Below are 16,442 nucleotides of genomic sequence, written 5' to 3'. Positions count from 1 at the left end.
GGATGAAGGGCAGTTTACACCACACAGGGCAGCCCCTGTAAAAATTATTTGGATGAAGGGCAGCTTACGCCACACAGGGCAGCCCTTGTAAAAAATTATTTGGATGAAGGGCAGCTTACACCACACAGGGCAGCCCCTGTAAAAATTATTTGGATGAAGGGCAGCTTACACCACACAGGGCAGCCCTGTAAAAATTATTTGGATGAAGGGATGCATACCCCTACAACACAGAGGGCAGCCCCTGTAAAAATTATTTGGACTAAATATACTGCACTGGACAGCACCACTGGACTGGACTGATACAGCAGAGCAGGTCACCCCCAGACTGATACAGCAGCACAGCACCACTGGACTGGACTGATACAGCAGAGCAGGTCATCCCCAGACTGATACAGCAGCACAGCACCACTGGGCTAGAATGATACAGCTGAGCAGGTCACCATCAGCCCAGACTGATACAGCATCACAGCACCACTGGACTGATACAGCAGAGCCACTTTCCCACAGACACTACACTACACGTCCTCTCACTACACTCTCTAGGACTGGAGTGAAGATGGTGGGGCAGGAGTCAGGATCTTGCGAGAATTCGACACCAGGATGATGAAGTTTTGCTTCATTCTGGGAACCAAATCTGGCGTGAAAACCTGAGCCAGACTTGGTCCCCAACTCAGATCGGGGGGGCTCGGGGAGGTTCGCATTTTGAAAATCTGAACCTGCTCATCCCTAGCTATTAATAGCATGAATCATATTACAGATAGTATTGGAAGAGTTTGAAGCTTTCCTATGTACAGTATGCTTCCACCCATACACTCATACACTCAGTGATAATTACTAACTGCACTACCCAGCTATTACTGTGCATTCTCACTCACTGTATTAATCTAGCACTCAACAGAAGTCAGTGCAGTGTATGTTTTAAAACCTTCAGAGTTGCACAGCTATTTTAGATGTACCTTATACAGTGAATTACTAAGCTACAGTATTTCTCCATTTTCTTCTCTAATAAGTGTTTCATGAACTTATTAATAAAACAAGTAATTTTCTGATCGAGACCAAATATAAATATAGATGTAATGTTCAGTGAGGTAGGATTCATCGAGGTAAGATGTAGGACTGTCATCACCATCTGGGAAGCGCGATCCAGACCCCACACATCACAGCTTCCATGTAACCCACTGGAAATCAGAGATGACAAACAAACAAATAAACCCTCAGTTCCAACACATGGAACCCCTGCAATCAGAGAGGGGCACTACCTCAAACACCAATACAGCGGGCAGAAGAGGGAACTGGTGGTGGGAGAGACATCGAAACATAGAAATGGCAGCATAAGGTGGATAGATCCCAGCTGCAAGTTACAGACAGAATATCTGATTTACTGGTAAGTGCCACAAAGGGAGCAGGACACCACACCAGACAACCAAACACAGAAAGGACTTATTGGGGAACTGCTTAGAGCTACAGTACATAGTAGCAACAAGGACATATAGTGAGAGACAGCAAATCCAAGATATATGAGGAATGTACTCTCTACCGGAAATGTTTTCAACCCCCAAGCAAGACCGATACCCCACAGTGATTGAACTCATACAGGTATATTTACAATTTGATTTTAGTTTAATTTTCACATAAGTACATTCATAATTTAGCCTCCATACATTTCCAATATATATCTCCATCTACATGCACGTTTCCTTGATATATGCAAAGTGTTATTGGTACATTATTAATACTCTCAATAAAAAAATATTTCAGTTAGAGTGGTCTAATATACAGTCATTTACACTCACTACAAATAATGTTTTACATGGTATCTAATCAAATAAATATATAATCTAAACAGTCGATAATAGAAAATCTTACATTTTGGGATTTGCCAGGGAATACTTTATTTATTCAATTTGTAACCCCTTCTTCTGAGTGGTGGTTACCTATAATCAATTTAAAATAAATTGTTTATAGAGATTTGTAAATTATATGTTTGTTTATAGGGGGCAATAGAGAGAGGTTCTTACCTAAGTATGTCCATAAGGAACTCCTTGCTGTAATAATGCTTCTTTAGGGTTTAGCAATAAAGAGTCCCGTACAAAATGGATGTTATCTTTAAAACACAGTTTCTCTCTTATTGTAGGCTGCTGTAATCAGGGGCGGATTGGGATGGAGAACCAGCCCGGGAAATTTATGGAAGCAGCCCTAATGGCTGGAGTCGGGGGGAGGGAAGGGGGGAGAGAGAGAGATGTTCATATAAACATACAAATACATAATCCAGCATTGCCTGGGCTTCTTTTTCTTTTTTGAAACTATTGTGGTCCCCGGCGCATGGATTGTGAAAGCAGGGACACTGATGGGGGAGTTACAGGGAGGCAGAGTGTAGGGACACAGCGTGGCTTGCTCGTACAGTAGGCGTGGTTTGATGGCACTACAAGTCCCAGCACATTCAGTTGATAGTGTGCTGGGACTTGTAGTCTCATCACAGCTGGATATGCAGTCGATGTTCTAGTTACATATAGGATCCCCAGACTTCTTACCTTTAAATGTAGAGTGCCAGGCCATCCTGTCCTAGTGCAGCCCCCTTACATGATCCCCCAGGGTCCAGGATCACGGTGTGTGGACTGTGGTGACAGGTGGTACAGTTCTGGACCGCTGGGAAGGGGAGCTGATAAAGATAAGGAGGCACCATACCTCCGGCTATATCCACCACTGTGATTGTGGTAACTGTGGGTGGCCCGCTCCTGTGTCCTCCTGCCCGACGTCGGCATTGCCTGCTGCCCGGCCCCGCACTGCTAAGGGGTGGTCTCACATACGGACCACCCCTTGGCTTCACTTGGCCCTGCTAACAGTGCCGCACTCTGCCCCTGGCCGCTGTGGTTCCCTCTTAGGAGCACAAGCTCCATACAGTGACACTGCTGCTCCTGGCTGACGCACTCTGAAATGGCTGCTAGCCGGAGAGGACAACAGCTTCCGGTTTGCGTTCCTCATAGGAGTGTAAATCCAGGAAGCGATGCAGCTGGCCCAGGCATACATGGGAATTAGCCTGTGCCGGTAGCCAATGTCAGCCGGCCCGGCAGGGCATGTCAGCCAGCCCAGCAGAGAGGTGCATTGGACCGGCCCAGTGGGACCTTTCCTGCTGTACCGGTGGCCCAATCCGCCCCTGGCTGTAATGATCCTCTTTAACTTAACATGTAGTCACAAGTGCTATGTAGTGGCAGGGGGAGATCCAATCAGGAACTGATCTGAACTGCTGAGAGGGCTCCCCGACTTTTAGTACACGTTGGGCCTGCTTCAGAGTTGTACACTATTCAGAGGTTCACGCAATTGACAGTGGTCTGCACATGTGACACAGTCCCAATGCGCACATATGGCGTGATTGACGGGAAGCAAACATATTGTGGGAGGTAATGGGGAGTGAAAGCTAAAACGGAGGCGTGTTCCGCCAGTTTTTGGGACGTGTTTTTGACAGCTATTCTGAGTAACCATAGACTGACTCAGGGAGTTGATGATTGCATGATCTGCGTCCAATGCGCGTACGCAGTTGCGGACATCTGCGATGGCTCTGGTGATGTCTCACTACAAGTCCTGGCAGCTCTTCCATTAGCATATTTTCGCAAATTCTCAGCTGCGAAAATCGCAACTGAGGCCCAATGTTCACATTTAATGCTTGCAGGCAAAAGCGGAAGTAATTTCCCTGCATGAAAGTATAAATATTGCATTAGCACAGCTTACCGTGCAAATTGTTTGTCCAGACCAAAATGTTGCATCCAGGCAATTTTTGCACTTTCCTCTAAAGCAGTTCCAGAAAGCCTAGACTGTCTTGGGACCCAACCTGTCACAGGCGGGCACACATGCCTCCACAATGGAGTGGCTCACAGCATCTACCGAGGAAGCCCACTGTTCACAATATGGCATGCCATGCCCCCCTTCCCTCATACTTCATAACAACTACACTTAGGGCCTGATTCAGACCCACTCGCAAGGATGTGTTCGCTCGTAGCTGCTGATGGTTTGCATTGTGTGCTTGCGTACACATCGCAGTCCGCATGCGTGAACCAGTCTGAGTGATCGCATGCCAAGACATAGTGAACGTGCTAATGCCTTGCCATGCGATCTCCTGCCTTGCTGAATTTGCATACGCATTGAGCAAGCGGGTCTGAATCAGGTCCTTAGTACATGGGCTCAAAATTTGTAATGGTGGATTTGCCAAAACCAAAACAGTACAATGATTTAGAACAAAAACCAAAACACCAGGGTCTGTGCACATCTCTAATAATGTTAGTGTGCAGATGAGATCTATTATAGCCCCCTACTGCCTCCCCAAACTATTAAAAACATAGATATTTGTTTATATCATAAATAAATCCCCCCAAAAAGCAGCTTAATAAGTTTTAAAAAGTTGTAGCATTTTATATGAGTGCCATAATCTCTTTAATAAATGTGATTCGCCCGAACCCCGGGTCCTCTATGCGTGATTGCAATGTAATCGCTGAGCATGCAGAGTGCGGCATACACGCATGCGCATTAACAAACAATTGCTTGATCTGTGTAAAATTGCCATTGCGTCCATCTCTGAATTAGACCCATTATGTGCATAAAATAAAAATATATTTATTCAAATGTTCCACCAAAAGAATACTCTATCTGTCCTAAAAAATACAATATAGATTACCTTGCATTGTCTAAAAAACAACTAAGTTACATCCACAGCTGGCATTACCATTTAGTAGCTTTAGGCAGCTACCTAGGGTGCTGGCTCCTGAGTGAAGGGAGGGGGGCAGGGTGCCGCTGGTTTTGCCAACCAAAATGAAGGAAAGAGACATCTGTCATTTACATGATATTGGTGATAGCCATGGATATTAACAGCTGCCGCTATCCCTGCACTGTGCCTGTGGCAGACTGGCCACAGTAGTAGCACTGACAGTCATATGATTGACATGTCATGTGCTGTAATGAGTGCTGCGTGGGCACCTGCACCCTTACCCCTCCTCTTCTTCCTCAGCTGCAGTGCATAGGATCCCTCCTCCCTTCTGCTGCCCTTTTAGACTTTCCCCAACCCCTGACCTTGTCCATCATGATGGACTGCAGGGAAATTGGAATGGGGATGCAAAGGGGCAGCTCATGCTACTTTTATTATTCAAGAAGAAGACTTGTGTAATGTGACAGTGGTGAGAGGTTCATCTATTGGTAAGTGGTGCTGGGGGGGTATAATGGGATGGGTATGGGATGCTGGCGCTCGGGATCCCAGCATTTAAAATCCTGATGCCCACACCTGTTGGTAGGTATCTTAACCATCCCCCTATTCCTACCCTAACCCTCCCTCCCCGGTGCCTGAACCTAACCTCTCCTTAGTGCTTAAACCTAACATCCACCTTTCTGCACCTAAAACCTAACCCTCCCCCCTAGTGCCTAACTCTAACCCTCCCCCCTAGTGCCTAACCCTAACTCTTCCCTTAGTGCCTAAGCCCAAACCCCCCCTAGTGCTTAACTCTAACCCTCCCCCCAACCCCGCTACTTACCTTTGGGATGACAGCGCTGGGACTCTGACAGTTATCAGGATTCCGGCGCTGGTAATCTAAGTACCGGCATCCCTTGTGCCACGATACTTGAACATATCCTGGTGTAACAGTTCAGGAAAGTTTATAAGCATAAGGGATAAGCTATCTGGGTTTTATTATGAGGGAGATAGGGTTAATGTTATATAGATAAGATAAACAGTTTAATGCTCTTATTGGGGCTTAAGAAGGGTTTATTTTGATTAGACTGAGCAGTTTAATAAATAAAAATTTTAAAAATGATGATGTGGTGGTTAATTATTTGTGTGTATGGGGGAGTTAATGATTATAAAGGGACTAATTTTGTTGAATGGGGTTGCTACAATGATGCTGAATGTGTTAATGATTTTTGAAGAGGGTTATTTAATAGTGTGGTTGAATGGCATCACAAAAATGCTATCAGTATTTATTGTATTGTTGCCTCAAAAAGCTTTCAGTATTTATTGTATGGTGGTCTGATAAATGCTCTCAGCATTGTATAGCAGTCATATAAATGCTTTCAGTATTAATTGTATGTCAGTCAGGGAAATGCTTTCATTATTGTTTGGTGGTCACAATAATGTTCTCAGTATAGTATGGAGGTCACAAAAATGCTCTCAGTATTGTATGGAGGGGATGGATATGGGTTGCCAGCAGTCAGAATCCTGATGCTGGCATGCCGACTGGGTTAGGATGCTGACACCTATTGGTCAGTATCCTAACCCTCCCCCTCTCCCTACACTAACCCTAACCCTCCCTCCCCGTTACCTGAAGCTAACCACTCCCCCTAGTGCCTAAACCTAACCTCCCCTTCCCCACACCCTGAACCTAACCCTCCCCCCTAGTGCCTAACTTGAACCCCTAACACTAACCCTAACTCTCCCCTCAACCCCGCTACTTACCTCGGGATGCCGGCGCCGGGATTCTGACACGTGTCAGGATTCCGGCACCGGTTTTCTAATGCTTTCAGTATTCTATGGTGGTTACAAAAATGCTTGCAGTATTTACTGTATGGTGTTTACAAATATGCTCTAAGTATTGTATGGAGGTCACAAAAATGCTCTCAGTATTTATTGTATGATGGTAACAAAATGTCTCAGTAGTTTATGGCTTTAACAAAAATGCTCTTGGTATTGTATGATGGTTGCAAAAGTGTTAAGATTTTTGCAATATTGTTATAGTGTTAGTTGTATAATTTATGTTGTTAATCTAGAAATAAATCTAAAAAGATTTTAAGAAGCCAAGTTTGTATGTGAGGGGTAGGATGGAGGATATTAGAGGGAATGGGGGCAGTATTGTGTTGATTTGCCTAAGGAGCCTAGAAACCTTGCACCAGACCTGGTTATGTTGAATTGAATTGAGGCTTTGCAATATGTGAAAGCCTATCTTATAGTAGTGGTCCTATCTATATGTGGTCCTATCTATATGTGGTCCTATCTTATAGTAGTTAATGAGCTTGGCTCTGAGATCTTTTCTGCTATATTGAATTAATTTTACATTCTTCAAAAATGCACACCACTATATTCATAGGCTCTAGAATTTACAAGTGCAAATTTACTATTTTAGTGCAGAATGCTATTCAACTGAACGATGAAGCAAAAATGAATCTAAAACATTGTATTGCAGCAACTTTGCATCTCTGAGAAGCAGCCTGTTTCACTGCAAAACTTGAGTTGTGCACAATATCGCTCATCTCTACTGACAGTGCTGGAAATCAGAGGCTTAGTGAAAGAGTTAGTCATAATGCACCTTTGGGAAGAAAAGCAGAATGACACATAACATTGCCTTAGTCTCTGGATTGTGTGCGGATAAAAGCATTCTCCTGAATATTTTAAATAAGGCATTGCATGTTAATGTGACAAAATATTCATTCTGCATAGATATCAGCAAACTGTACTAGCAATCATGCCTAAGAGTGTCAGACACAGCAAGACAAAATATACACTTTATCCATCCCAGCATAAAGTAACAGAGGGAATCTTCTTTGATATTTTTGCACAGTGTAAAATTGATTAAATATAGAAGAAAATGTCTCCGAACCTAGCTCAGTAACTACTATAAGACATCAGGCATTTCTCCCCGGATCAAATTTCACATATTGCAAAGCCTCAATTCAATTGGACATAACCAGGGTCGGTGCAAGGTTTCTAGGCTTCCTAGGCAAATCTGCACAATACTGCCCCTGCTCCCCCCAACATCCTTGACTCATCCACTCAATCCCACACATACAAACTTGGATCTTAAATATTATTAGATTTATATTTAGATTAAAAACATTAATTATACAAATAACAATAGTGCATAAATTGTAACACTGTTGCAACATAGCATTTTTGTTACCACCATAAACTACGAGACCATTTTGTTATCATCATACAATAAATACTGAGAGCATTTTTGTGACCACCATACAATACTGCCAGCATTTTAGTAACTGCTATACAGTAAATTCTGAGAGAATTATTGTGACCACCATACAATACTGAGAGCTTTTTTGTGACCTCCAAAAAAAACTGAGAGCATTTTTGAAACTTCCATACAATACTGAGATCATTTTGTGACCTCCATACTATACTGAGAGCATTTTAGTAACTGCCATACAGTAAATTCTGAGAGCATTTTTGTCACCACAATATAATACTGAGAATTTTTTGAGACCTCCATAAAATACTGAGAGCATTTTTGTAACTTCCATACAATACTGAGAACATTTTGTGACCTCCATACCATGCTAAGTGCATTTTTTGTAATCGATAAAACAGTACTGAGAGCATTTAGTGACCTCCATACTATACTGAGAGTATTTTTGTAAATGCCATACAATACTGAGAATACTCTCAACTCTGAGTCATCTCCTTGGATAGCAATGACAATTATTCCCATGAGCTAATAACTTTATAATAGCAACAGATACATTTATTTACAGCAAATCTCTTCTTTATTCATCCCCTATCTGCGTAAGAGGGAACTGATGATTGAAAACATTTGCTCCAATTGTTTTCAGCAAGATTAAAACTTTTCCTTTTATTATATAAAAAAAGGAAAAACAAATTCCAATTTGCAATAAATTCTTTGTACGAATTATATTCCAGTCTATACCAAAAAACAAATACATAGATTGTACCTTTTTATTTTGACAAATGTTAGTTTTACATTATTCTGCTGCAATGTTTACAGACATATTTTTTAATAATATCTCCATGTCATACAGTTTGGTGCCAAAAAATATACTTTATTAGATAATTCTGATGCAAGTTGTAGGTTTGTTACTATTTGAACTTTGCAGCTAGAAAACTTTCATACAAATTTAAGCTAAACATTAATGTTAACAAGAGATTTAGGACCAATTAAACCATGCCTGTAACCAATAGTGGGACCACTGATGGAGCAGACCATGTGCTGATATTGGGCTAGTGATGCTGGTCATTCTGTTGTAGAAAGCCCCTCTCTGAAGACTGCATGGGGTTGGATGGCATATGCTCACTGAAGCACCATAAGGTGTTTCAGCTGCAGATCTCTTGGGTTTGGGCTAGGTACTCCGGTAGGACTAGTGATGCAACTGTGATTTGGGCTTCTTTGGAATAATGTTAAGAATAGAGTACTGTGTGACCAGTTATTCTTCTCCCTGAGATGACAGCTAAAGTTACATTAAACTTACCTCTTACAAAAGAAGATTAAACAGTTGAGTATCCCCTTTCCCCCTGCATTACACTTCTTTATACATATTGCTTACCACTTTGCATTCCAAATCTTGGGAAATCTGGCAGCCTATTAGCACCCATAGAAACTTATGGTGGCTGTGGGTGCTGTTGGAAGTGAAGGGACCACAGCAGATATCGGAGATATCTGCTGAGGTCCATCCATGGTACATTCGGGGATCCTTAAAATGTACAGGTGCCCTCTGTAAATTTTAAGGCTGTTTTCAAGGGATATCACACAAATATTATTAATTAGCTGATAATTAAAGATACTCAAACTTCCACTTTGTGGAAATTTAAATTGATTTAACATTTTGAAAAGGGTTCGCCAATGTGAAGTTATCGCTGCATTCGCCAGTTTTGATGCAATCTTTTCGTGTACAATCTCAGTGTGCGCTCCCGCTTTTCTCCCTATTCAATTGCAAGACACATGAAAACGCATATGTGGGAAAACTGCGATTGGCGAAACTAGTAAAAGTACAGCATATTTTGGGAAATCAGTCTGTACCCCATAAAAATCCTAACTGACACTGGAAATCAATATAGAAGTGTATTAATAGGCCTAATAAAAGTAAAAAGGCTGTTATATGCATATTAGCATTGGGGGTACATTAAAATGGGTGTTAGTATATTTTTGTGGCTATAAACTGCAGTTTAAAAACAAAAAATAAAAATACACCTCCTGCAGCCACCTGCAATCCTAAAAACACCTGTCCCATCCATACAGCCCCCAAAATACATGACTCAGTACTTTGAAATCATTTTCCTACACTTTTTACATTTTCACCCCAAAAATGACATGTCTTTATTAGGGGGACTTAAGCTAATTACATTTTTTTGTCTAATTAGTCATTAGGGGGGTGTCCAAAGGGTACTGAACCAAGGGCCTGATTCAGACCCACTCGCGAGCGCATAGCGCTTGCAAGCGGGTCGATGGCCAGGCAGTGCACACGTGCGGCGTGTGCACTGCGCATGCGCAAGCCCCAGAGCGAGTGAGAAATCACTCACTCCAGGGCTCGCTATAAGACAGGGCAGCTGTCGATGTTGATCGACAGCTTGCCCTGTTTTGTAGGCGGGTCGGGGGGGTGGCTGCACAAACGGAAGCGTTCCCGAAGGAACGCCTGCCGTTTGTGGGCGGCCCTACTGACATCACACGTGATGTCTGTAGTGAACTTCCTGCTCTATTAGAGCAGGAAGTTCACTGGGGTTTGCAGTGGACGAGACCCTACCACAAGTGTCTCGTCGCAAGTCCGATAGTTGCGACCATAGCCAGGCTGCCCACTGTGGGTGGTCACCCACAGCTTAGCGAGCAGCCTGGAGGCCGGGGTAAAAAAAAAAATGGCCCACCCTGATTTAGAGCAAGCACTTGCAAATAGCGAGCTCCTCTGAATCAGGGCCCAAGTCCCTACATTTTTAGCCAAAAATTGGGATTTTGCTAATTTTTCACTTGCCTCTGAGGAAGCGAAAACTTTTTGCCAGTTTCTGCCTATGGAGATTTTGCATGTGCAAAAACTCCGGGAATTGAATAGCACACAGGGGGGGTCATTCAGACCCACTCGCGAGCGGCAGTACGCTTGCAAGTGTTTCGATGTTCCCCACTGCGCATGCGCACGATGGAGGGAGCTCCGTCGTGCGCTTGCGCGAGACCCGGCGAGCGAAGGACTTTCCTTCGCTTGGAGTGTCTCATCAAAGGGGGCGTGCTGTCGATGGTGACTGACAGCACACCCCCTTTGGTGGGCGTGCCGGGGGTGTGCCTGCCAGACGGAGGCGTTCCCAAGGGAACGCCTACCGTCTGAAGCCGGCCCCACTGACATCACTAGTGATGTCAGTGGGAGTGATTTTGGCTCTGATAGAGCCAAAATCACTCCTGGCCTTGCGGTTGGGAAACCCAACCGCAGGCTTTCACTCGCAGTTCCGATGGTCGCGATGGTCAAGACCATCGCGACCATCTTTTTGCACGCTCGTATATGCTGTGGGTGGTGACCCACAGCTATACGAGCGTCCAGGAGGACGCTCCATTTTAATGGAGGTGGGCCCTGATTCAGAGCGAGCGCTCTGGTCAGAGTGTCCGGCTCTGAATCAGGGCCAGGGTCAAGACCATCGCGACCACCGGGCTTGCGATGAGACCCTGCGGTAGGGTCTCACTGCCGCAAGCCCAGGAGTGCTTTTGGCTCTATCAGAGCCAAAAGCACTCCCACTGACATCACTAGTGATGACAGTGGCGCCGGACCCAGACGGTAGGCGTTCCCATGGGAACGCCTCCATCTGGGCAGCCACGCCCCCGGCATGCCCACCAAAGGGGGCGTGCTGTCACTCACCATCGACAGCATGCCCCCTTTGATGTGAGACCCATAGCGACGGCTTGTCCATCGCTATTCGGGTCTCGCGCATGCGCGCGACGGAGCTCCCTCTGTTGTGCACATGCGCACTAGGGCAACATCGACCCGCTTGCGAGCGCTCAGCGCTCGAGAGCGGGTCTGAATCAGGCCCACAGCCCCTATGGACAACTGACTGCACAACACAGCCCAGCCAGCTCCTATGGACTTTGGAGGAGTGGACACAGCCCCTATGGACAACAGCAGCACAGCACAGCCAGCACCTATGGACTTTGGAGGAGTGGACACAGCCCCTATGGACAACAGCAGCACAGCGCAGCACAGCACAACACTACACTGCACTACACTACACAGCCCAGCCAGCCCTAACTCCGACCCTCCCTCTTCACTGTCCACAGCCAAGTGAGAAAATGGCGCTGACGTGGGTACCTTATATAGAATCCAAAACCTGCGAGACCCAGAAGGCGGGATGATGACGTTTTGCCTCGATTTCAGATCCGAGTCAGGCGGGAAAAGTCGAGCCTGACTTGGATCGGCCTCGGATCGGGGGGGTTCGGATTTCAGAAATCCGAACCCGCTCACCCCTAACATACATACATATATATATATACACATATATATATACACACACACACATATATATATATCTATATACATACATATACATACACACACACACACACACACACACACACACTAAGGGTCTCATTCAGACCCGGTCGTTAGATGCAATCGGTCGCTCTGATTGAGGGCGGTCACTTGCGGCCTCAGGGTGATGATCGCGGCCTCAGGGAATTTCAGCCTCAGGGTGATGATCGCGATGGACCATCGCGACCATTGGGGCTTGCGACGAGACCCTAAGGTTGGGTCTCGGCACTCGCTAGCCCCAGGGAGCTTCCTGCTCTGATCGAGCAGGAAGCTCCCCACTGACATCATTGCTGATATCAGTGGGGCTGCCCCCAAATGGCAAGCATTCCATTGGGAATGCCTCCGTTTGGCCGCCCCCCCTGGCCCGCCTTCCAAACGGGGCGAGCTGTCAATCAACATCAACAGCTCGCCCCCTTTGGTGCAAGACCCGCAGCGACGGAGCGGCCATCGCTAGCTGGGTCTCGCGCATGCACACGTTGGAGCCGGTTACGACGTGCGCATGCCCAGTGGGCAAACATCGACCCAGTTGCGAGCGCTCAGCGCTTGCGACCGAGTCTGAATGAGGCCCTAGCACCTCTGAGGAGACAGCTAGTTACATTAGGCTGAGAAATGCGTTAGACCGTCACCCTTTCCACTTTTTTTCTATTTTTGGACTCTTTTGTTCAGCACCACTGAGATTCACAGATCCACAAAGAGCCGCTCTATAGCAGAGCCCGGCGGCATCAAACAAATGCAGTGACCAGCAGTCAGTCCTTCATCCACTGCACTGCCCGCGTTTTCATTGCGGAGCAGCGTCTTCCTTTGCACCGTGCAAAGCCTACGGCACCTGTCGGATACCACAGACCCCTTCGGAGTTATATACAGGAGAGGTCTCTCCACATCCAGTGCTGGTACAGCACTAACATAGCAGGTTTTTTTCATTCTCGCATGAGAGGCTTTCAAGGCACGGATATACCTGGAGAACACAGGTACATATGTGAATCATTACTCGAGATACCTTTTGACTGTTCTCCTATTTCAGGATATTCAGTATGCATACGTCACACTGCGAATGTGTTCTAATTAAATTACAGTTGCAATACTTGTATCCATTTTTGTACTGCTGGATTACTACTCCAATTGGATTTTCACTTGTCTCCCAAGTCACGTGACTCCTGCTGTTCACCTTAGGAGTAAAATTTTTTTGACCCTTACCGGTTTTTGTTTGGACTATTTTTTATTCACATATATTTTTTATTGTGCATTTTTATTTGCTAATTTTTATTTATTTATTGTCCTTTGTCTTTCAATATTTTTTCCATGTGGCCACATTGTTGTTTATATTCAGGTCTTCCAGCTGAATTAGCCACTTATGTGTATTCAGGTCCATCAGTTCAGGGAATTTTTTTTACATATTATCTTGTACCCATAGGGTCTGTTTTATTCTATTGCATTTTGTGTTTTTATTGTTATTCATCTTTGGAATTTTAGATATTAAATACATTTATATTGGTAGTACAGCGCTCCCATTTTTCTTTTTACTTGTATCTGGTAGGGGTTTGCCACCCCCATTTGGTGAGCCGCAGTCTTACCCAACTCCTGATTAACATCGAAGCGCCCGGTTCTTTCTCTCTTTTTATTTCCTTTAGGATGCTGCCTACGAGGTTTGCAGGTATTCACCTTCCCTGTATACAATACTGCTAAAAAAGGGGGGTACCTCTGGTGCTTCACTATTGGACCTAGTTTATAAAAAATCACACCAATCAAATGTTCGTAAATAGAATGTATATTTAATAAATGTAAATATTTAAATTTAAAGATATAAAAATCTCAGATATTCCCAGTTCAGGGTATGATGTAAAATCAATGCATACAGTTAATTGTAGGACTATTACTGGTAAACAAACAAATAACAAAGATAAACATATACAACAGTTAATACACAGTGAAATCCCTATATGGTTTTTATAGGGAAAGACATGTGGGAGGAGAGCTATGCTATGGGCATTTTACTCTGTTTTCCTATGGTCAGAAGGTGTTCATCCCCCACCACAGTGTGCTGCTCCAATTTGTAAGTTCCAAATGGAAATCAGTGTCAGATAGTAAATCAATACCTTGTATTCTCAATGTGTGGCGGGATTTCCAATCAGGTGTCAATGTCCATTTTGGCTAAGGGCTGTGAGCTGGAGAAGTGAAGATCGTTTGCTGGCAAACTGTTAGGGTGAGGGACATGTTAGTCACATCTCTAGTTACCCTTACCTCACTAGTATAAACGCATTTCGCCTGTACATCGGACTTCATCAGGATGGTGAGAGTATCTCCTTCTTGCTCCTTATATACTCACTGGTTTGTAGGGCTGTCCTTGTCGCTTCCACCAGATCCCTTTGTGCTTACTTCTGCCCGTTGGTAGGGACGTCACTTCTGCCCAGCTTGAGTTGTGTCCGCCAGGTCCCCGTATCCTTACTTCCACTCCAGTAGCGGGAACGTCACTTCCGCCCTGCTTGTGGTATTGTCCGTCAGGCTCTTGTACATTTATTTCCACCCAGCTGTGCTGGTATCGCCTCTGCCCAGCTCTCATTTGATGACTTCTGCCTAGTTCGGAGGTACTGGCAGTTACCTGCAAACGGGCACAGAAGATATTTTTTAGACTGTCTTAATTCAGCTTGTGTAGGATGCGCTCTGGATCACTTATGTTCTTTGGAAGAGACTAGAAGTGTGTTTCAATCAAAGTGGAATAATTTGTTTATGGAGTATGCCCTCATTGTGTTTTCCATATAGGTCTCACGTCCATCTACATCTGGTAAAACATTTACCAGATGGGTTTTCTGAGATTATTCTGTAGAAAAATAACCTTTTTAAGTCCGCTGTAGTACGGACAGGCATACATAAGCGGATAAGTACTCTGTATACCTAATGTGGTTATATTCTTGTTGCACCATATAGAAATTTAGACATGGTGTGGAATGTACAAATATCAAACTATACGTACATGATATTGTGCTCAGCATAAAGCAGCTATGATTTACCTGTGATACAATTAAAGTTTGCTTGTGCAATACTTTCTTTGAAGTTGTAATTTTATTTGAACAAACCGGACTCCTCATGTGAGGTAGTCCTACTAACACTATTGCTATGTGTATACCAGGGCATCTAGACTCTCCCAATCATAACACACCCAGGGCCAGCTCTAGGGGTGTTCGACCAGTGCGGTCGCACAGGAGCGCCATCCATAGAGGGCGGCACCCCTCCCCAGCATCCCGATTTCAGCGGGACAGTACTGTCAAATCGGGATGCTGGGTACTCCCACCACCGCAGCTGTGAGGAGGTGCCAGACCCCCGGAGAGTGAATGGATGCTGCGCGCATGCCTGCGGCAACCATTCACTGACAGGAGAGGGCTGGAGGAAGCCCAGCCAGTGACGGAGTGCTGGGTTTTACCCCCAGCCTGACATTATTTGGAGGCGTGCCATGTGGGCACGCCTCCAAATAACGTCACACAGGGGCGTGATCTATGGTAATTAGGCCACGCCCCCCAAATTTGGTTAGGGCGCTCTCTCAAGCACAGGGTGCTCAGAACCCTGGAGCCGGCCCTGATCACACCTACAGCCACACCGTACTGGATATGCCCAATCTCATCTGATCTTGGAAGCTATACAGTATTGGGCCTGGTCAGTACTTAGATGGGTGACCACCTGGGAATACCAGGTGCTGTAGGTAGGTCACATAATAGGTGGATTGGGAAGAAGTGGTAACACAACATAGTGCTCATATGACAACACTTCAGAGTTTGTTAAATCCAGGGTTACTATAGGAATCAGTATCCTATATACAGTATGTGTCATATATGAATATAACACTCAGAAATCTACTATCACATTGTAGGATTTAGATTACCCAAAGTATTTTTGAAATATCTTTGCCATATTCATTTATATTAAATTAGCAAGGAGATCTGTATAATTTTAAGGATCATTATTAAAGGTTATATTTTATATATTATGAGTTAAGAGTGCCCCAGCTACAAGCCCTTCTTGTTTTCTCTTTCTTTGGTGCATGTTATGTTCTGGGCTTTGGGAGCACCACCAGCAATGTGTGATGACACAATATAAGTATTGAGATACATTATGGCTGGTCTACATTAAATTGATATACAATATGAGAAGGTTCTGTGCTGTACCCTCCCCTTCTGTTTCCATGTTTCTAGTCAGAAATTGTGGTACATGAAATGAAGGAAACACAGAAGTTGCTAATTAAA

At 44.6% G+C, this 16,442-nt stretch overlaps 1 non-coding gene across 1 annotated transcript; it reads left to right on the top strand.

The window, feature by feature from the left end:
- Nucleotides 1–15,785: 15,785 nt before the first annotated feature.
- On the top strand, nt 15,786–15,904 carry LOC148540254 (5S ribosomal RNA). Its single transcript, XR_015869921.1, has one exon. It is a non-coding gene; the product is annotated as a 5S ribosomal RNA (ribosomal RNA).
- The last annotated feature ends 538 nt before the right edge of the window (nt 15,905–16,442 follow it).

The sequence above is a fragment of the Taudactylus pleione genome, unplaced genomic scaffold (assembly GCF_031769625.1).
Source record: "Taudactylus pleione unplaced genomic scaffold, aTauple2 ptg000021l, whole genome shotgun sequence".
NCBI classification, from domain to species: Eukaryota; Metazoa; Chordata; class Amphibia; order Anura; family Myobatrachidae; genus Taudactylus; species Taudactylus pleione.
Note: the sequence above shows the minus strand (reverse complement) of the source record. Positions and strands in the feature narration are given on the sequence as shown.